We start from the raw sequence: 21,364 nt of genomic DNA on the forward strand, positions 1-21,364 counted from the left end.
TCAAAAATTTATAATTTTTTTCTATTTTATAAAGTAAAAATAAATTAATAAAATTCACCCGGGGGGGGGGGCGGCAGACAGGATGAAGGTAAGAAGAAAGAAAGGCACCCAGGAGACAGGAAAAAGGTAAGAAGAAAGAAAGGCGCCCATAGCCAGAAGCCCTACAGCTTTGCCTGAGACTCATCCTTTTCGCTTTTCTGGTCTTCGCAGCTCTGGGGAAGGAAGGATGACCCGAATACTGTTCAAACTGAAGCACGGGGCGGGGCGTAGCAGTATGTCAAAGGTCACCGAGGCAAAAAGTAGGCCAGCTAGGCGCTGAGGCATTTCCTCTGACCACTGACCGGCTGCATCCACCTTCAGGGCCCCAAGGGAGGAAGAGGAATCCCCAAGCTTTCACTGCCCGGAGCCAGGTCACGTAGCCAAAGAATGTCAGAGCCACCACAGCACCTTAAGTCTGGTGTTAAGCCCAGGTAGGCTGTCTGATTCAACCAGATATTTAGTTTGCTGGTGGGACACAAGGAAGAGTAGAGGTAATTAGACACACGTACATTGACCTGTTTAGATTAGATAACGCGGTTGAGGGGTACTTGGTAAGCAGATTTTTAAGTGACAACCTCACAATGCAAAGTCAAAAGGGAAGGGGCAAGTTAGCCAGGAAAGGAAGTAACCCCAGAAGGCTATTATGCTGGTCCAATATCCAAATCCTACATCTCTCTGCTCAGTTTACTCAATCACTTACTTACTTTGGATTTTTGGAGGCAAGAGTCTTGAGGTAAATCTCCTTCTCTCCGTCCCAAACCGAGGCTTACATGCTTTCCATGTAATTACATTACACCTCTCTACCTCCTTCTGGAATCCAGTCTCTAACAATGCACTAACAAATAGCCAGGTGGCAGTGGTGCAAGCCTTTAATCCCAGAATTGGGAGGCTGAGTTAGAGGCTAGCCTGGTCTACATAGGAACTTCTAGGATAGCCGGGGATGCACAGAGAACCCCTGCTTCAATAAACAAACAAATAAACAAATAAATCACAGAGAATTCCTGACTCAACAAACAAAGAAAAGTAAGCAAATGAAGAAGGGGTGGTGGTCCCTGACTTCAATTCCAAGACTCAGGAGGCAGAGGCAGGCGGGTCTCTGTGAGTTCGAAGTCAGCCTGGTCTATAGATCAAATGCCAGAGCAGTCATCTGCTTCTTCTCAAAAAAAAAGGGGGGGGGTTGGGGGGAGACTTTCTCTGGACCATACATGCACCATACAGCATTCAGGGACACTGATTCAGCCTAAAAGGGTTCTAACTGCCGAAAGCGTCTGTCTTTCACATGAGAACTCACACTGAGAAGTGTGGCAGCTGAGAAGCTGATGCTGGTCCCAATACACCCCCACCAGCCTGGTACCAGCAGCTTGGTACCACCCTCATGTACTACCTTGCAAGGAAGTTCCTTCTGTGTGGGGCTGTGAGAGAGGGTAATCCTCACCCCTAAGCAGAGACTGGAGATGTGCCCTAGTTGGCAAAGTGCTTGCCTAGTATGCATGAAGGACTAGGTTCATTCCCTAGTACTGCATAAACCAGGGGTGGCGGCATACTCATGCGATACTGTCACTCCAGAACTAGAGGCAGGCTGAGTGGTGGGGCAAACCTTTAATCCCAGCATTCAGGAGGCAGAGGCGGGTGGGTGGATCTTTGTGAGTTCGACCAGGCCAACTTGGTCTACAGAGCCAAGGTCTGAAGAGAAAGGGGGTGGGAGGGGCGAGGGGAGAGGGGAGAGGGGAGAGGAGAGAGGGGAGAGGGGAGAGGGGAGAGGGGAGAGGGGAGAGGAGAGAGGGGAGAGGGGAGAGGGGAGAGGGGAGAGGAGAGAGGGGAGAGGGGAGAGAGATCTGACTGGCCTAGAACTTACCATGTTGACCAAGCTGCCTTGACCTGGCTGTGTAGCAAGTTGAGGATGCCCTTGAGTTTCTCATTCCCTAGTCTCATCCCATTATGTGGGGTGCTGAGTCTGACACCCAGGTCTTTGTGCCTGTGAGGCAAGCACTCTACCAACAAAGCTACCTCTAATCCTACTTTTCTTTTTTATTTGGGGCTGCCCTGGCACTAAGTACCCAGTGCTGCTGCCTCTCAGCCTCTGAAGTGCTGGGATTTATAAGTGTGCCACCATGTGTAGCTTTACTCACCTACCCCCTTTCTTTTGTGTCAGTTTCTATTATATATATATCTTACTTAGGATCCTCCTGCTGTTATCTTTATAGTGTTAGGATCACAAATGTTTACCACCATGCACGGCCTTTAGTAAAATTATTTAATGGGCAAAATGTTCTAATTTTCAAGAGTGAAAAAGAACTTCTTTTTAAGCTAGAGAGCCAACTTGGTAATGTACATCTATGATCCCAGCACTCAGGAGACTAGGCAGGAGAATTATGGGTTTGAGGTCAGCCAGGGTAACATACTGAGATTTATTTTATTTTATTTTATTTTATTTTATTTTATTTTTGGTTCTTTTTTTCGGAGCTGGGGACCGAACCCAGGGCCTTGTGCTTCCTAGGCAAGCGCTCTACCACTGAGCTAAATCCCCAACCCCGAGATTTTTTTTTTTAATAGTATAAAATAGAGTTTATTCAGGTCATGGGCAGGGGAGTTGAGAGGGTAGCAGAGAGAGAGAGAGAGAGAGAGAGAGAGAGAGAGAGAGAGAGAAGAGGCGAGGCCAGCCATGAGCATGTGGAGGGGGGGATGGAGAGAGAAGGGGGAAGAGACGAGAGGACAGAGTGAGAGCAAGAAGGCAAGAGAGCAAGAGCCATATTGAGATGTCTGTCTCAAAAAACAAAAACAAGTAAATAAAACAAAGGCAGGGAATTGACCAAAATTGCCTAAATAATTACATATCTAGAGAATATAATTAGAGAATAGAACATAGTTTTTAAAATATATTATTATAAATATTTACAATATTTGGTACTGTTTTTAATATTATACCTATATAACATGGGAAATAAATTTAAAACAAAACCTATATTTTCTACATAGGAAAAGGGAGATCCTTCTGGCCCCAGTGGAAGAGGAATCACCCAGCCTCACAGAGACTTGAAGTGCTAGAGTTGGGGGATACCCAGGGAGGCCCTTACCTGTTCAGAGGAGAAGGGGAGGGGAGAGGGGGGAGGTGTTGTGGGAGGGGGTGACTGGGATGGGGCAGTGAGCAGGATATAAAGTAAATAAGTAAGAAGTAAATTTTTAAAAATCCTGAAAACTGGGGTTTCACAGTGTATGCCAGTTTCAATGATGTATGCCAGTAACCTCAGCTACTTAGAAGGCTGATGCAGGAGAATTATAGGATCAAGACTAGTACCTTGTCTTAGACACTATCAACAATAAAACCTAACTACAACCCAAAGTGAGTTTAAGACCAGTCTGGGCATCAGACAACCTGGTGGGATCCTATCTCAAAATGAAAACATTCTTTTAAAAGTGGGGGTGGTGGGAAATGCAGTTTAGTTAAGGGATGCTTGTCTAGCATGTAAGAAGTCCTGGGTTCAACCCTTGGCTCCATTAACATAAAACAAAACCTTCAGTGATCACTGGAAAGATTTTGGCATAGAATACCCAAATATGTTTTATGAGCACTTAAAGTAATTGACCCTAACCTGCCAACGTGGGCCCACTGAGGGCAAGTTCATCCACTCAACAAATATTTATTGTGTACCTTCCAGGTCCCAGTCATCGGAAGAAGAAACAAAAATGAGACAGAAAATATGCCAGTTCCTGTCCCTTGGCCAGAGAGTCACAGCACAATTACAAGGGCAGTGGCAGTGACCCCAGCGTTGTCTGTGAACTCAGCAGAAGGAGCTGCACCGTCTTGGGAGAAGACAGCCTTAGGCATGTGTGAGGAGGGAGCGCTTACCCTGAGCCCTAAAGAACGAGCGGAACTTAGGCAGGAGTGTGCAATGAGCTGCAGACAAAACCAGAAAATACCATAGTGAAAGAAGGGCCGAGGTAGGCCACGCTGAGGGGTGGGGGGAGCTGCGGGTCCTTGAATCGTCCACAGGAAAGAGGGCGAGAATGAGACCTTAGGCCCAGAGGGGCAGACCCGTGAGCTCCGCACATAGGGGCTGAGTTGCGAGAATCAGGAACCCCAGGGCAACTTGGACTACACAGAAGAGAAAGGATAAAAAGGAAGTTTGAGAGAATGGGAAATAGGAAGGAAGGGAGGGAAGGAGGGAGAGGGGAAGGAAGGAAAGTAGGGAGGCAGAGAGGGAGGAAAGAAGGGAGCCCAAACAATAGCAACAAAAAGCAGGGTTCTCACAGGGCGGAGGCAGCACACATCTTTAATCCCAGTACTCAGGGTCAGCCTGGTCTACAAAGTGAGTTCCAGGCAGCCAGGGCTACACAAAGAAACCCTGCCTCAGACCAAAAATAAATAAATAAATAAATAAATAAATAAATAAATAAATAGAGAGAGAGAGAGAGAGAGAGAGAGAGAGAGAGAGAGAGAGAGAGAAAGCAAGCAAGCAAGCTAGCAAGCATCCTTCAGGGGTTGGGGATTTAGCTCAGTGGTAGAGCACTTGCCTAGCAAGCGCAAGGCCCTGGGTTCGGTCCCCAGCTCCGAAAAAAAGAAAAGAAAAGAAAAAAAAAGCATCCTTCATCTATGGAGGCAAACCCTAAAAAGTCTTAAAAGCAGATTTGGTGGTGCGTCTTCTTCTTGCACCAATGTACTTGTGATTATAGCACTTTCAGGCCCTAACTGCAGCTGTGCCTCCTTCCTCCTACTCACTACAGATGTGGTGGCCCTTCCTGTGTCCATTGGGCTGCAGCTCAGCTGTCCCCCTGTGTAATGCATCTTCCAGTCATCCTGAGGCTGCTCCTTCTAAATCGGTCCATCCCTCATTCGTCCCTGAGCGGTTTCCTCCTTTTCATCTCCTCCCGCATTTAGGTAAAAGCAATCGAAACCACTTCATTTGTGTTTACTCTGATCACATCATCTAAGAAATAAGTACTATGTAGATGTGAACCTGGTGTTTTGTTCATAATTCTAACCCCCAGGCATGGGCCAACCTGTAAGTAAATTGAATGAGTTGCAGAAGTATATGCACATCGAAGAATGCACTGGATGGCTATAGTTTAAACTCTTTAAACAATTTTGTCCAAATAATGTTAGTTAGTGTACTGATATTTAACTGAAACAGAGATCTCTAGAGTATTGCTGATACCAAGTCTGGGTACAGCTAAAAGTCAATAATTCATGCAAACAGAAAATGTTGTAATCGTCTGGATCCTGGATGGCACAAAGCAGGGTATGATGGGAGGCTTCCGATTCCAAAGGTCGGGGAGTCCATGAGCCTCAGTGTGGGGAATGGCTTGGGGAAATACATAATCCAATCAGCTAATTCAGAGCAACAGGAGTGAATTAATTGCCCCTGTGCGAAATGAGGAAAGGAACAAAGATTACGTTGAGGAGAATAAAGTAGACATGTAAGCAATAGAAAAGGCTTTACGGGCTGGAGAGGTGGCTCCAGCTGTTCTTCCAGAGGACAGGGTTCAACTCCCAGCACCCACATGACAGCTCACAACTGTGTGTAACTCCAAGATCTGACACCCTCTACAATAAAACTCCTCTCCTCAACCACGTCCTTGTCATTTACAAGGCCATGGGGTAAAGGGTGTTTTCATGTACTGCTACTGAGTAAACTGCTCTCCAGCCTTTTGGGAAGCAGTATGGCAGTGGACTTTGTAAAATGTCACCACACCTTGACCCTGGAATTTTTGTCTTGTTGATAACACCTTCAACTGGGCAATGCCTTTAGTGCCAGCACTTGGCAGGTGGATCTCTATGAATTTGAGGCCAGCCTGGTCTACAGAGTGAGTTCCGGGACAGCCAGGGTTGTTATACAGAGAAACCTTACCTTGAAAACCAAACCAAAACCAACCGACCAACCAATCAACCAACAAACAAGAACCTCGGTTTAAACAAAACTATTGGAGTAACCATACATAAAACATACTAATCATACCACAGTCTACATAGCAACACACAAGAGAGATTGTAAAAACAGGTTGAGTGTCTCATATCCAAAATGTTTCCCTTTCTCCTAGAAGTCCAGGAGAACATTTCTTTCTATTTTTTTTTCCATTTTTTTGTTTGTTTGTTTTTGTTTTGTTTTGTTTTGTGTTTTGGTTTTTCAAGACAGGGTCTCTCTGAGTAGCCTTGGCTGTCCTGGGACTTACCCTGTAGACAAGGCTGGCCTTGAACTCAGAGATCTGTCTGCCGGGAGTGCTGTGATTAAAGGCATGGACCATCACTGCCCTGCAAAAGTCACACATTGCAAAACAGTGTTTTTCCTGTGAGGCTATACCTTTTATCTGTACTGAGACGGCAGGAGATTAGTGTGCATACTGACAGAGAAAGCAGCTGTCAGGGAGCAACAGGGATGTGTACCTCACATGACCATACTGATTTTCCCTCTCCCCTCCCTCCTTTATGCAGGCCTCCCAATCCAGCCTGTAACTATGGGTCACCATGACCCCAACCACTGCACTCTCTCTTCAGGACTGAGAGACGATTCACCTTTAAAACTCCCCTAGTTTCCCTGATGTCCTCTAAGAGAGAGGAACCACTTCAGGAGAGCAGATAAAGCCAAAAGACTGGCATCATTTACATGTCTGTTTAAAGGTTATAGGATTTTTTTTTTTAAGTCTATTCAGTCCAAAGTTCACCTATTTGAAACTGACCACTGAGAGTTGGCCTCCTGAATAAAGGTTTAACTGTAAGCAAACAATCTAGAAAAAAAAATTTATTTTAAGATCTTGTTTTTGATCAGACTGTTCAAAGAAGGTCTTAAGTGGGTGAAAGTTCAGTAGGCTGAAACAATAGAAACATTTGGGAGTAGAGTATGGCCTTGACTCACCCTTAATGCAGTGCCTTAGCTCATCTTTGCTAGTCTCCTTCATGAGTCAATATGGACAGAGTTGCCTCTCAGGATACTTCTTTTGATCTTTAATATTGGGAGAGCCAATTAAAAGATAACGTGTCCATCACTCGGGTTGGTCTCCCCCTGGCAGATAATACCTCAAGTCATCTTCTGCGGTTAAAAAACAAAAGGGAGTGGCTGGAGAGGCGGCTTGGCGGTTAACAGTCATTGTTGCTTTTGCAGAAGATCTAGGTTTACTCTCGGAATCCACATGGCGACTCACAGCTGTCTGTAACTCCTGTTCCAGAGATCCTGACACCATTTTTTTGGCATCTGAGGTAACAGGCACATATATGATCTACATACATTCATGCAGTCAAATACTCATATACATGAAATAAAAAGAAATTCTTCCTTGAAGGGGGTCTGGGAATGGTGGTATATCTCTGTAATCCCGGATGTTTGGGAGGCTGAGACAGGAGGATCACAAGTTTGAGACTAGCTTTTGCTACGTATGAGACTCAGTCTCAAAATAAAATATCCTACCATGGGGAGAAAAGTTTCCCGGTTCCCAATATACTGTATCCATCCTGCTTCAGACTACTATCAAAGCCACTCGGTGCCTCTGATTCATTAGATTGTTGAGACAGGTCTATGTAGCCCACGCAGGTCTCTAACTCACCTACCCTGACTTCAGTCTCCTGAGTATAGGTATTGGCCACCACACCTAGTCTGTGGCCTGACCTAAGCCTTACTTTTCAACCTTTGCTCTAAATGATAGAAAAATGAACTAATCCTTCATTAATGAGCTTCTAAATTAGGAGAAACTCGAATTAATGATTGCTTCAAGCACGTGAAGGCAGTTACATGCCTATGAGTTTGCTGATGAGATTCCCTTGGAACAATCATTGCCCTGAGCTATCTGGAAAGGTCCAGATTTTGCTGGCCTTGAAGTTTAGAAGTTTCTCATTTTAGAAAATAACATCTTAGCTACAGCCTCTGTATCAGTTGCTCATTTTCTTAGTGACTTCTTCCACAGCTGTGATAAAACACCATGACCAAGGGAAAGTATTTAAATTAGATTTACAGTTCCAGAAGGTTAGTGTCCAATGTGGCAGAGGGAAGCTCTGGTGGTAGGGACCGCTTAGAGCTCACAGCTTAATCTGTAAGAAAGAGGCACAGAGGCAGAGAAGGAGGGAGAGAGGGAGGAAGTACACACTGAGAATGGGACCAAATATTCAAACATGGGAGCCTATGGGAGCCATTATCATTCAAACACACTCCACTCCCCGGTCCCCATAGGCTCATGGCTGATTTAAATGTAAAATGTATGTATTCAGCTTCAAAAGTCCCCACAGTCTTTCAGTCTCCACACTCTTTTATGAAAAAAATCAAATATCAGCCAGACATGGTAGCACATATCTTTAATCCCAGCACTCAGTGGGCAGACAGACAGATCTCTGAGTTCAAGGCCAGCCTGGTCTACAGAGTGAGTTTCGGAGCATCCAGGGTAGTAATGGTTTTAGGATAAGAGCAGAAGGTGAGCATATTCTTTGGCAACAACAACAGTCTCTAGTGCAGTGGCTAATGGTCTTCTCCTCTGAAATCTCTGTTCAGAGGAGACTTCGGGGTTTCTGTGCTTCCATATTGCTCTCAGCACTGCTGTCTTCCAGGATCCTACAGGGCTGGCCCACTAAATCTTGTTTACAGCATTCAACCCTTTCCCTAGTCCAAAGTCACAAATCTTCACATTCACAAATCATTCAAAAAGCAGCATCCTGTTAGAGCAATACCCCACTCTTGGTACCAGCTGCTGTCTTAGGTACTTTTCTATTGCTGTAAAGAGACACCTTGACCAAGGCAATTTATAAAAGAAAACATACTGGGCTCACATTTCAGGGGGCTTGGAGTCCATGATCATCTTGGTATGGAGTATGGCAGTAGGCAGCCATAATGTTGGAGCAATAACTGAAAGTTTATATCCTGACCCACAGGCATGAGGCAGAGGAGCATGGTGGTGGAGGTGGTGGTGGTGATGGTGGAGGTGGTAGAGGTGGTGGAGGTGGAGGTGGTGGTGATGGTGGAGGTGGTGGAGGTGGTGTTGGTGGTGGTTGTGATGGGGAGATAATTAAAATGGTGTGGGCTTGTGAAAATTCAAGTTTACTCCCAGTGGCCTTTACCCCAGACACCTCTTTCAACAAGGCCACACCTCCTAATCCTTTCCAAACTGTTCCACCAACTTGGTCCAAGTACGCAAATATATAAGTGTATAGGGGCCTTTCTCATGTAAACCAACACATTCATCTCTTTTCATATCAAAACAGCCTAAGGGAAGAAGGCTTTACTTTGGGTCATACTTGTTTTTCACTTTTGAGTCAGAGTTTCAAGGTAGAAAGTGAAGACTGCCACTAATGTCCTCTGACTTCCACACATTTCTGTGACTGGAATGTTCTTTACTCGCTCACTCATGCACACATGTACACACATATACATATTAAACACACACATCATACATACACATGAATTTTGAGGGTGTGGGGGGCGGGGAGCTAGGGAGATGGCTCAGTGGACAAAGCCATGCAAATATGAGGACCAGTGTTTGCAACCTCAGAACCCAAATAAAAGCTAGGTAGGTTTGGCAATTACCTGTAAAGCCAGCTCTCACTCAGGAGGCAGACAGGGAACGCCCCAGAAAAAAGCTGGCAAGCTAGACAAGATGAGATCCTTGAGTTCTGAGTTTGGTGAGATATCCTACCCTAATAAATAAGGTGGACTACAACCGAGAAAGACACCCACCCAACATCAACTTCAACTCTCTGTTTTTCGTTTTGTTTTGTTCTGCTTTGCTTTTTGAGACAGGGTTTCTTTGTGTAGCCCTGGCTGTCCTGGAACTAGCTCTGTGGACCAGGCTACCCTTGAACTCATAGAGAATCAGCCTGCCTCTGCCTCCCGAGTGCTGAAATTAAAGGTGTGTGCCACCACTGCCTGGCTGACAGGATTGTAATGGGTAGAGGCAATGGGTTATGTAACCCATTCAGTTATTCAAGCTGCACTTGCTCCACCTCCCACTGAGCTGCCTGGGCACAGTTCTGAGGGCATTACTCTCTAAGAGGTGTCTAGCAAAGGGTGACTGTGAAGCAAGACACCTGTCCCCTTACAGGCTCATCCTCTTCACACATCTACTGCCTGAGACAGCACAAGTCTACAAGATACAGTGAATGGTGGTGTGTGTGTGTGTGTGTGTGTGTGTGTGTGTGTGTGTGTGTGTGTGTGTACCCATACGGAGGCAGCTCTGTCTAGCTTTACATGGATTCCAGGAATCAAACTTGGGCTATCCAGTCTCATGGGCCCTATATCTTTGCAAAAGTGCAGGTGTACGCAGTTACTGGTTTCTCTAGACTCCACTCTCCTGCCGTATTTTATAACTGCTTCACCCTGTTATGCTGCTGGCCTGGCCTCTGACTACATTCAGGTTTGAGACCCCTAAACCTAAACCCTTCTAATTGCCCTGGAACACATTAAAATACCTTCTTATTCTCCTTTTTAAATGTGCTGCTTGAAACTTCTAGTCACGGGCCACTCCCTTAGCTACTCCCAAAACACATGAAAATTTTAAATGTCTATTTAAGGATCTAGGTCAGTTCTTAGAAAGGCTTATGGACTTAGAGAGCCCTTGAACTACTGAAGATGGAAGGGAGGGGAGGGGAGGGAGGGGAGGGGAGGAGAGGAAAGGGAGGGGAAGAGAGGGAAGGGAGGGGAGGAGAGGGAAGGGAGGGGAGGACTCCTCAGGCAATAATCACTTCTGAGTGACTCCTCAGCATCCCTTTTCTCTTTTCTCTTTGCCAATAATTCCTTCAGATTTTAGTTTAGTAATTTTTAATTTTCTTCTATTATGCCTCGAACTATTTTTATTTTTTCAACAAATAGTTATTAACTCTTGACTCTGTGTCAGGCATATATACTGGATATTAGAAATAGAATAATAAAACAAAGTTCCATCTTTCATGAAGTTTAAGTATAGTCCAGTAAATGAAACCTTTTTTTTTTTAAAGACAGGGTCTCAAGTGGTCCAGGCTGACCTGAAACTTATGGTGTAGTCAAGGATGACCTTGAACTCCCGAGCCTCTCTTCTGTACCTCTCAAGTGCTGGGATTTTAAAGGTCTGTGCACAGTTGAGTGCTAGGGATCACACCCAGGGCCTCAAGCATGCCAGGCAAACATTAGTCAGGAAACAACTTCAGTAGCCACAGTAGACAGTCTTAAGGTTTAATGTATTTAATCGTCTCATATGCTGGAGGTTTTATATACTCTGGCCCTAATTCAGAATCATCTGTCTTGTACGTAATCTTACATATATCTCTTTAATGTAATTAGGAGATGTTAATCTCAATGCAAGTAATTAAATAATGTTAACTAAATACTTAGTAATAAAACGTTCACCTGTTAACTAGTCTGTGGGTAATTGGCTCAATGGCCGGGGAGGAATGTTAATGGCACCAAGGTTAGCAAGTGCTGGCCTTATTCCATGTACAAATAAGCTAATACCTCTTAGTCTCGTAGCCACAGACTGCTTGGCTAACCCCAGCCACTTCTCCTTCAGATGCACTCACTTGGAAACAAGAGAAGAGAGAAAATGGCATATTAGGAACAGATTAGCATTGTTGATATAAGGAAATAACGTTTATATCTTGCTGATGGCTCTTAATGAGCCAGAATGACCAGTGGTGTCATTACACCTGCTGTGGCTCAGGGTTCTCCAGTCCCTTCTCTGTATCAGTAAGTAGGTTCAGAAGGGAGTCTCCTCTCCCCCTTTTTCCTTTGTTTTCCTTCCTTCCTTTTCCCTATTGCTTCCCTCCCTTCTTTCTCCCCTCTCTTCCTCCTTCCATTCCTCCTGCCCCCCCCCTGCTTCTCTCTCTCTCTCTCTCTCTCTCTCTCTCTCTCTCTCTCTCTCTCTCTCTCTCTCTCTCTCTCTCAAGATTAGCCTTGAACTCCATGAACTCCTTGCCCACCTCCTGGATACTGGGATTTCAGGCATGTGTGTCACCTCACCTAGCAAAGGAATTCTTTACTTTGGATCAAATCTTTAAGTTCAAAAGGAATTCTTTTCCTTGGATCAGATTTTTTGGGAGGGGATTGCTGCAGCTGCGGTACAGTCTTCCAGATGATTTCCAAATTGACTACTGATGCATGTAATTTCAGAGAGTAGCAAAAGTGATGGCAGTGTTGAGAGAGTTTAAGCTGATAAACTCTGGCAGCTCATACAATGGGAAGAAAAGTTCATCCTATGGGAAGAAAGCCTGCTAGATAGGGCTGGAAGAGAAAAAAGATACTGGACACAGACCAGATTCCTGTGTGAATCAAGGTTATGAGAGCTAAAATCAACAAGGATCTGTAAGCTGAGTACAGTGGTGAACACTGCAACCTCAGCACATGGGAGACAAAAGCAGAAGGATCAGGAGTTCAAGGTTATCTTCAGCAACAAAAAAGTTCAAACCAGCCTAGGCTATGTGAAACCTGCCTTATAAACTGTGTGTGTGTGTGTGTGTGTGTGTGTGTGTGTGTGTGTGTGTGTGTGTGTGTGTCCTATACAGTCCTGTGAAGCATTAGGATTTTAAGCATCTATTTCAGACTTGCCATACCTCTGTAGTTTTGACAGTTTGAATGTCTAGGAAAGAGATCAGAGGTTGAAGCATCCAACCTCATGGTCCCGAAGAAGCAGGACAGCATTGGATCTGGAGAGCACTGGCTATAAATAACTGACATCAGGAGCCTGTGGCCTAGAATCAGTGTGCGTGCGTGCGTGTGTGTGTGTGTGTGTGTGTGTGTGTGTGTGTGTGTGTGTGTGTGTAGGTAGGTAGGCTGGCTTCAAAATGACAGTGTCACTGGAATCTCGGTCTGAACTCCCCTTGTGTCCCCTAATCCTTGTGGTCTGTGTTGACAGACTTCAGAGGAGACACAGAGTAACTTAGAAAACAGGGGCTACTGCAGAGCATACTGTCAGGGAGCAAACAATGGCCACAGACACCACTGCCCCAGTCTATGTGCTTTATGCTGCCTCTTTTTTTCTTCCTTCCTTCCTTCCCTTCCTTTCTTCCTTCCTTCCTTCCTTCCTTCCTTCCTTCCTTCCTTTCTTCCTTCCTTTCTTTCTTCCTTCCTTTCTTTCTTCCTTCCTTTCTTTTCATTGTTTTGTTTTGTTTGGGACAGGATTTCTCTACAGCTCTGTTTGTCGTGGAATTTTCTCTGTACACCGCCGGCTGCCTCTGTCTCTCGTGTGCTGGGGTTGAAGGCATGTGCCACCACCACCCAGCTATGTTGTTTTCTCAGGTTTTCCTGAAAGACTTTGATTCACCCAAGTGATAGGCTGGTTTGAATGGAGCAAGGTATGGTGTTTTTATTCAGTATCATGGGAGCACATGAAATGAACTCATATGGGGTGCAAGAGTCACTGGGTACAGTAGTTAAGACTGGAGTTCCATTCTCAGTGTCTGCAGATAGAGGTAGAGGGAGGAAACGAATACAGGCCTGTAATCCCAGCGCCTGAGAGGTAGAGACAGATTTATCACTGGATGCTAAACCCAGTAGATACAAGTTTATAGTAGATCTATCAACTATAAAAGGAAAACCACTACTCTTGAAGTAAAGAAACTTGGGAGAATTAACTTAGCCAGTAATGGAACAAATCAGCCCTTGCAATTATGAACAGTGCCATCATTCCTTGTCTTCCTCAAGTTTCCTAACTTGAGTCTAATCATGAGGAAACCATGATAGGACGCTCTACAAATGTCTTCAATATGTTATGGTTCTAAGTGCAGAAAATCTATTCCAGATTGGAAAGCAAAGACGTGGATGAGTGTTTGCCTAGCGTGCTTAAGGTCCTGTCTTCAACTCACTGTACCACCAAACATACTCAACAACCGGATGTGGCAGACAATGTGGAATGTATTTTACTATAATAATGTTATTCAGACACTGGAACCATGTTTTAAGGAGGCTTATAGATTAGAAATTATTATTTAATTGGAATTGACTTCTTAGTTTTCATATTTGTATGGTGGCCATGAAAAAAGAATGGCCTTCTCTTTTTGCTTGTAGTTTTGTAAGACAAGGTCTCTTTCTGTAGCCCTGGAATTTACTCTGCCTCCTGAGTGCTGGGATTAAAGGGGTGTGCCACCACCACGCCCAAAGACCTTGTTAATGGGGTGTCCAGAATCAGTTTGTCGTAAGACAAGACAGCACACCCAGAAGGAGTCTCCATTCCCTGTGAGTCACTCTAGTTACAATACATATAGAAGAGTTTGTTTGTTTGTTTTGAGACACTCTCATGATATAGCCCTGGCTGGCCTAGAACTCATTATACAAATCAGACTCAGACTGGTGGATGTCTACTCAGTTCTGTCTCTGGAGCTGTAGGATTAAGAGGTGCCAGCCGGGCAGTGGTGGCCATGTGCCTTTAATCTCAACACTGAGGAGGCAGAGGCAGGCAGATCTCTGTGAGTTCGAGGCTGGCCTGGTCAACTGGTCAACAGAGTGAGTTCCAGGACAGCCAAGACTACACAGTGAAACCCTGTCTCAAAAAAAAGAAAAAGAAACAAAAAGAAAAGAAAAGCATGTGCCACCCACAGAACGTTCTGATACATAGTTCCACTTGTTTCAACTTTGGTCTGACAGAAACTGTTTTTCCCTTTCATCTTCACATTGGGTGACTTCGGGCACGAATTCCACAGGGCTCTCTTTCTCAAACAATAGAAGAACCCATTTTCTGATAAACAGGTCGAAACCAAATAAATTCTAACACTTGTATAATACAAAGATAAAACATTCTGGACCCAAAGCTCAAAGCTAATTAAGCACCAGTGGGGGCCGCAGATTGAACCACCTCCAACCCCTTTGGCAACACTCTTTGTTCGCCTTCTTTGCTGTTCCTATATCGCTGGCCGCAGGAAGCTGCCATATTGAAGCCCAATTTTTAGTTGTTGCTCTTACGAAAAGAAAAACAAATAGGTGGTTTATTACAAGAATGTACGGGAACTTATACTCTAAACGTCCATAAATACATATTCTAGGAGCTCTTATCACCCCAGAACCCCACTACACCTTCGCTTTCATCTTTTTAAACATCCTGTTACATAAATTCCAGCTGCATCTATAGCAGGAAGAATAATAAGATAATAATTGGTCAAACATCAAAAACATTTGGGTGGGCCTTCTCCAGACCTCTGGTCTTCTCTCCCACTGAAGCCCTGGCTCAGGTCCTCCCACTTTATTAATACATTTTTTTTGTTTGCCTGTTTCTTCTCGTGCCTTTCTCCTACGTAATTACTATGAATTTTTACCAGGTCAGGAATTTTTCTCACAAACAAATCTCAGATAATAATAATAAAAAAAAAGCAGACAAACAGTGTCTGAAGGTCACATGTAAAGCGTCTGTAGGCACACCCCGACACCCTTTGATTTCTTCTCCATATTGACTTGGGATTCGTTGGGAGAATCGCACGTCCTCGGTTTTGGACAAAGGAGATCAAGCAGATCCTTCACCTGAGCTATTCGAGGAATTTCCTATGAATTTTATGGGCATGGGTTTGGAGCTGTTAAGTAAGAACCACCCAAATTGCCTGTGAGGACTGGGAATCTCACAACATCTGTACGTACTCCCAGCAAACAATCCATGATGCTAAAATGTCAGGGACAGGAAGAGCATTACGGGTCACTGGGCTTGACTTCTCTTCCGTGTAGGAATGCTTCTGTAACTTTGCTAACAGCTAAACCTTAGGTTTTTGTTGTAACCAGGTATTGCCTCTGGTGCTGGCAAACCTTTCCGTTGCTGGACAGCTCTCACCAGAACCCTTACCTCTGGCTGTGCTCCTGAGAGGCCTGCCTGCCTTGCACAACTCTTGCACACTTTTGGTAACCACCCATCTGTATTAGTTGGGGTTCTCTAGAGTCAGAGAACATCTGGGATTTCTCCATATACTAAGGGAATTTATCGTAATGACTTACAGTCTGCAGTCCAACTAACCCACGAGTGGGCAGCTGTGGATGGGAAGTCCAAGAAGCTCATAGTCGCTCAGTCCCGTGAGGCTAGGTGTTTCAGCTGGTCTTCTGCATAAGCTGGGATCCTGAAGAAGTGGCTCCAACAGATGTGCTGGCAAGCAAGTGCAAGCAGGTGAAAAAGAGTGAGTCTTCCTTCTTCCATTGTCCTTACATAGGCCTCCCATAGAAAGTCTGACCCAGATTAAAAGTGTATACCACCACACCTGGATTTGGAATTTGGTTAGACTTGAACTCAGAGATCTGCTTGCCTCAGTCTCCTGGGATTAAAGGCGTGAACTACCTTGCCTGGACCTAAACTTTTCATGGCTACTGTGCCTCAAGATCTCTGTGTCAAGAGATCTGGGTCAGAAGGCTGTCTTCCAGCCTCAAGATTTGGATCACAAGTGTGCCTTCCAATTCTGGATTGTAGTTCATTCCAGACGTAGTCAAGGTAACAACAAGGAAGGGCCATCACACCAGCTGTCCCAACTAAGTTGTCACTAGACTCATTCTCATTTTCTGGATTATGTGGGACAGATGTATGAATATATAAAAGGAAATGGCGGGTCAGTCCTAGAAGCACGACTATGGTTCTAAACCAGATGCCATGTGCAAGCCAGTAATCCCAGCACTGAGGCTGAAGCAGATCTGTCAAAAAAATTTGAGGCCAGCCTAAACTACTGAGTTTCAGACCAATCTGGGCTGTACATAGTAGTACTTTATTTCAACCAATTAACTAAAAAAATGTAATTTAATTTAAAAAAAAGGAATGGTTTTGCAATTTGTGTGTGTTTTCTGTTTGTTTCTTTTGGGTTTTCTATTTGTTTGTTTGATACAGGGTCTTCTGTAGCCCAGGCTGGCCCCAAACTTACCATGTAATTGAGGCTAGCCTTGGTTCCTAATCCTTCTGCCTCCATTTCTCTCTCAAGGGCTCGCATTACAGTTATACAGCACCGTGCCTGGCCTATAGTTCTGTTTTTATTCCCTTGTTTTATGTAAACTCTAGCCTTCGCAACAAATATTTGTTTTAATAATAAAGATAACATGAAGGTTTTGTTTGCTTAGCTTTTCCTGAATGCCAGCAACTAGCATGTACCGCTAATTTTCACACTCAATTTTCAATGGTTGCTTTGTTTTGAGACAGGGTCTCTCTATGTAGTTCTGCCTGATCTGGAATTCACTATGTAGATTAGGCTCGCCTCAAACTCAAGAGAGCCGCCTGCCTTAACCTCCTGAATATGGTATTAAAGGGGTGTGCCACCACCACCGCCCTGCTTCAATATACCTTTTTATTGTCTAAAAACATTAACTTTGGACTGTAGATACAGCGCAACTGGTTGGTTCTTGCACAGGATGCAGAAAGACAAAGTCCAATCTCCAGCATCTTGCAAACTGTAGCATGGGGAAGTAGAGGCAAGAGAATCTAAATTCAAGGTCAGCCTCTGCTATTTCAAAAGTTTCGAGGCCAGTCTTGGCTACCTAAGACAAGGTGCGTACTTATAAGCTCAGCATTGGAGAAGCTAAGGTAGGAGGATCAGGAGTTCAAGATGATCCTCACCTACACAGTGAGCTCCAGGCCAGCCTGGGCTACGCTGAAACCCTGTCTGGAAAGTGCCTAACAGGAGCTGGAAAGATGTCTCCACAGGTAAAAGGTGCTTTCTGACAGACCTGACAACCTGAGGTTTGTCCCCAGATCCCACGTGCTGGAAAGGATTAATTTCTTCAAGTTATTCTTTGACATCTTTATTTGTGTGTCACATGTGCCTCCCCCCATGAAAAAAAAAACCCAAAGAATGCATTATAATTTAAAATAAAATAAACAAAAAAGAGAGAGCTGGGCATGGTAGTGCATGCCCTTCAGATGACTCAGGGCACTGTGCACAGCGCAGCACTACGAAGCTGCTTTCCCACTGATAACACTGAAGGCCGTCAACCAAGTGATAAAACTCTTGCTCCATTCGTCATAGTTCTCCAGAAGAACAGAGCCAAGAGGATGCGAACAGTGATTTATTCAATGGGCTTCATGATTACCTGGGGAGTATAACAATGGCTGTCTGTATGCTGGGGAGCCAAAGAACCCAGGTGCTTCTCAGTCCGAGAAGTCAGATGCCTCAGAAAACATGGAGACAGATAACAGCCTTAGTATGAAGCTGAATCAACGCTCCCGGGAGCCGCTGCTGTGAGTCCAAGTTGTAAGGTTGAAGGGACTAGGCTCTGCTTGGCTGTGGTAACAGCAGCAGGAGCAGAGACACTGGTTCAGGAACAGCTGGGCTTGCACACAAGGGCTGGCTTCCTCTCCTCCCAACTTTGTTCCGTTCAGACTCCAGCCTCCTGAACAGAGCTGGGCACAGTCAGGACAGACCTTTCCCCATCATTCCTTGTCCCGTGTGCCAACTGCCTTTGGAAATACTTTCACAGACGTACTGGGACGAGTGCTTTGCTGATTTCTTGGATGTCTCTCACACTTAATTCACTATTAGTGAGGCCATATCCTATGTAGTAGATACAAATATCCCCAATTTATAGCCCAGAATTGTTAAGTCTCAAGCCCAGGACAAAAGGCTGAGGTGCCTATTAACATACCAAAGTGAATGCTGATGGCCAGGTTCTCCTGGCATCCCTCAGGTCCTACCCAGTACAGATTCCTCCTGGCTGCCACACCCCATACCCTGAAGTCTCTGCCCAGGAGCTGGGCTGGGCTTCTCTAATTCCTATATAACCCAGCCATTCTGGTTACATTGCCCCCCTCTTTTTTTTTTTTAAATCTTTTTGGACTTTTTCCCTCTTGGCCACTTCTGGTTCCCCTCTCTCCCCTCCCTTACCCCTCTCCTTACATGGCCTAACTCAGGGTCACATCACTCTGGACTCTCCCAGATGTTCCTGCCTCTGACTATGCTCTCCCTCATATCTACAGCAAACCCTCTCCCCTGCCTTACCCAGGAGCAGTCATGATCTCCTTTTATTTCCTTTTTCAATTCAAGAATGAGTCACAGGTAAGAAACTTGTCAAAGTCCACCCATGTGGTAACTAGCAGAAGCAAAAGCAAACCTATCTGTCAATGTCAAAATTTAACTCATTATTTTGCCTTATTTCTTTATATTCCAATCTTAATTATTCCTCTACTTATTATCAAAAGGGCTACTTACATCCCATACTGCTTGATAAGTGGCATGGGGAACTATGTAACATGTTCCAGGACATGTTAAGTCTAATGTTTACATGAGTTTGTTCACCTCTGAAGAGTTTGCTGAAGGCCAAGTGTGGTAGCACATTCCCTTAACCCCAGCACTTGGGAAGCAAAGTCAGGCTGACCTCTGTGAATTTTAGGCCAGTTGCTGGTCTACTTAGCAAGTTCCAGGCTAGCCAGAGCTAGACCTAGTCTCAAAACAAAAGTAAGCTTCAAGGGCCAGCAGATGGCTTAGCAGGAAAAGGTGCTTGCTGCCAAGCCTGACTACTGAGTTGGATCCCTGACAGCCCTGTGGTGGAGAGAGCCGACTCCCACAAGATGTCCTCTGACTTCTTTTTGGTTGCTTTGCTTCTATTTTAGGGAGAGAGTCTTACTCTGTAGTGGTGGCTGGCCTAGATATGGCCATGTTGATCAGTCTGGCCTCAAATGCAGAGATCCTCTTGACTCTGCCTCCTAACATTTGGATTAAAGGAATGTGCCACCATACAGGCTGTCCTGCATGCCACCCAAATAAATAGTGTAAGAATACTGATTTAAGAAAAGAGTAAGTTTCAAGCTGAGCACAGTAGCCAGAACTGTAAGGTTGGGGCAGGTATATCCCCGCCAGTGTGAGGTCGGCCTGGGACACATGGTAAACTAAAGGGCAGCTTAGGCTACAACGTGAAACCATGCCTCAAACAAACAAACAAACCCACAAACACCTAGAACCCATGTAAAAGTCTGGGTTTAGCTTAGGTGTGGTAGCACCTCCCCCCTCCCCCCCCTTAATCCAAGCACTAGGAAACAGAGGCAGGCAGATCTCTGTGAGTTCTAGGCAACTCTCCTTTACATAGTAAGTTAATGCCAGTCAGTGCTACATAAGAGATCCTCCTGTGGGCTCTGTGTGTGTGTGTGTGTGTGTGTGTGTGTGTGGTGTGTGTGAGAGTGTGTGTGAGAGTGTGTGTATAAGTGTGTGTTTGTGAGAGAGAGTGTTAGTGTGTGGGAGTGTGTGTGTGGGAGTGTGTGGGAATGTGTGTGTATGTGTGTGTGTACAAGTGTGTGTGAGAGTGTGTGTATGAGTGTGTGTGAGAGTGTGAGTGTGTAAGTGTGTGAGTGTGTGAGTGTGTGAGTGTATGTGTAAGTGTGTGAGTGTGTGTGTAAGTGTGTGTGTGTGTGTGTGTGTGTGTGTGTGAGTGTGGGTTTTAAGTTCAGAAGGACTGTGGTTGTACTCTGTTGGAATAGTATTATCTACCATGCAAAGGCTCTGGGTTCAATTCCCGGCACCTAAAACACCCGGCTCAGTGGTACAAGACTGTAACCCTGCTATGTGGGAGATAAAAACAAGAAGTTCATGGTCATCCTCGACTACCTAGTGAGTTTGAGGCCAGCCTGAACTACATGACATAAACTCAAAAAATAAAACAACAACAAACCCCACTATATATCACAGATTTCATGGGTAGCACTCAACAAAAACAAATTTTCAAATAGGACTAATATAGAGGCTTCCGAATCTATTCCTTTAAAGGCAACATGACTTTCCTGTGTATTTATTGAACTGTCAGACAGTTTAACTTGCTAGTCAAACACAAAAGCTTTGGTCTGATTAACTCTCAGTTCTGTTTCCATTTCTTGCCAAGAGTTCAGCTTTGGACAGATTTATTAGTAGTTTTAGCACAGTGAGCAAAACAGAGAAACAGCTAACTGTGGTGGTTCCCAATACTCGGAAGGCTGAGGCAGGAGGATCACTTGAGCTCAGGACTTTGAGGTGACTTTAGGCCTGTCTCTAAAATTAAATTGAATTTAAAAATTAAATGGAGCCCAGACTCTGTAATGCTGTTCTTTAATCCCAACACTCTAGGGGCAGAGGCAGGAGGATCTCTGTGAGTTCAAGGCCAGCCTGGTCTACAGAGTCAATTCCAGGACAGACAGAGCTATGTAGAGAAAGAATCTGTCTCAAAAAGAAAAGAAAATGGAGAAACTAGTACATGCTGAGCATGTAATATTGTTAATGTTAGTATGTAGTATGTTGGCATGTAGTATGTTAGCATGTTGTATGTTAGCATGTGGTATATTAGTATGTAGTATGTTAGCATGTGGTGTATTAGTATGTAGCATGTTAGTATGTAGTGTGTTAGCATAAGCATGTACTTTATCATACCCAGTTCAAAGATAAGAAGATAGAGGGAGGGAAGGGGTGGGAGATTTGCTTAAAAGGAAAATAGAAGAAATAGCCTGCTGGTCCTTGATCACTGAAGGAACCCTCACTGTGCCTGGG

General features: G+C 44.6%; 1 long non-coding RNA gene across 3 annotated transcripts; it reads left to right on the forward strand.

The window, feature by feature from the left end:
* Positions 1-313: 313 nt before the first annotated feature.
* LOC147996475 (uncharacterized) lies at positions 314-7,310 on the forward strand. 3 transcript variants are annotated; one of them, XR_015678269.1, is made up of 4 exons: positions 314-470; positions 3,696-3,861; positions 4,762-4,915; positions 7,134-7,310. It is a non-coding gene; the product is annotated as an uncharacterized LOC147996475 (long non-coding RNA). The 3 variants fall into 3 exon arrangements; XR_015678273.1 differs by having other exon boundaries at positions 324-470; positions 3,696-3,978; XR_015678272.1 differs by lacking the exon at positions 7,134-7,310 and having other exon boundaries at positions 326-470; positions 3,696-3,978; positions 4,762-4,993.
* The last annotated feature ends 14,054 nt before the right edge of the window (positions 7,311-21,364 follow it).

This window comes from Rattus norvegicus, chromosome 2, assembly GCF_021556685.1.
Source record: "Rattus norvegicus strain SHRSP/BbbUtx chromosome 2, alternate assembly SHRSP_T2T, whole genome shotgun sequence".
In the NCBI taxonomy this organism is placed as follows: domain Eukaryota; kingdom Metazoa; phylum Chordata; class Mammalia; order Rodentia; family Muridae; genus Rattus; species Rattus norvegicus.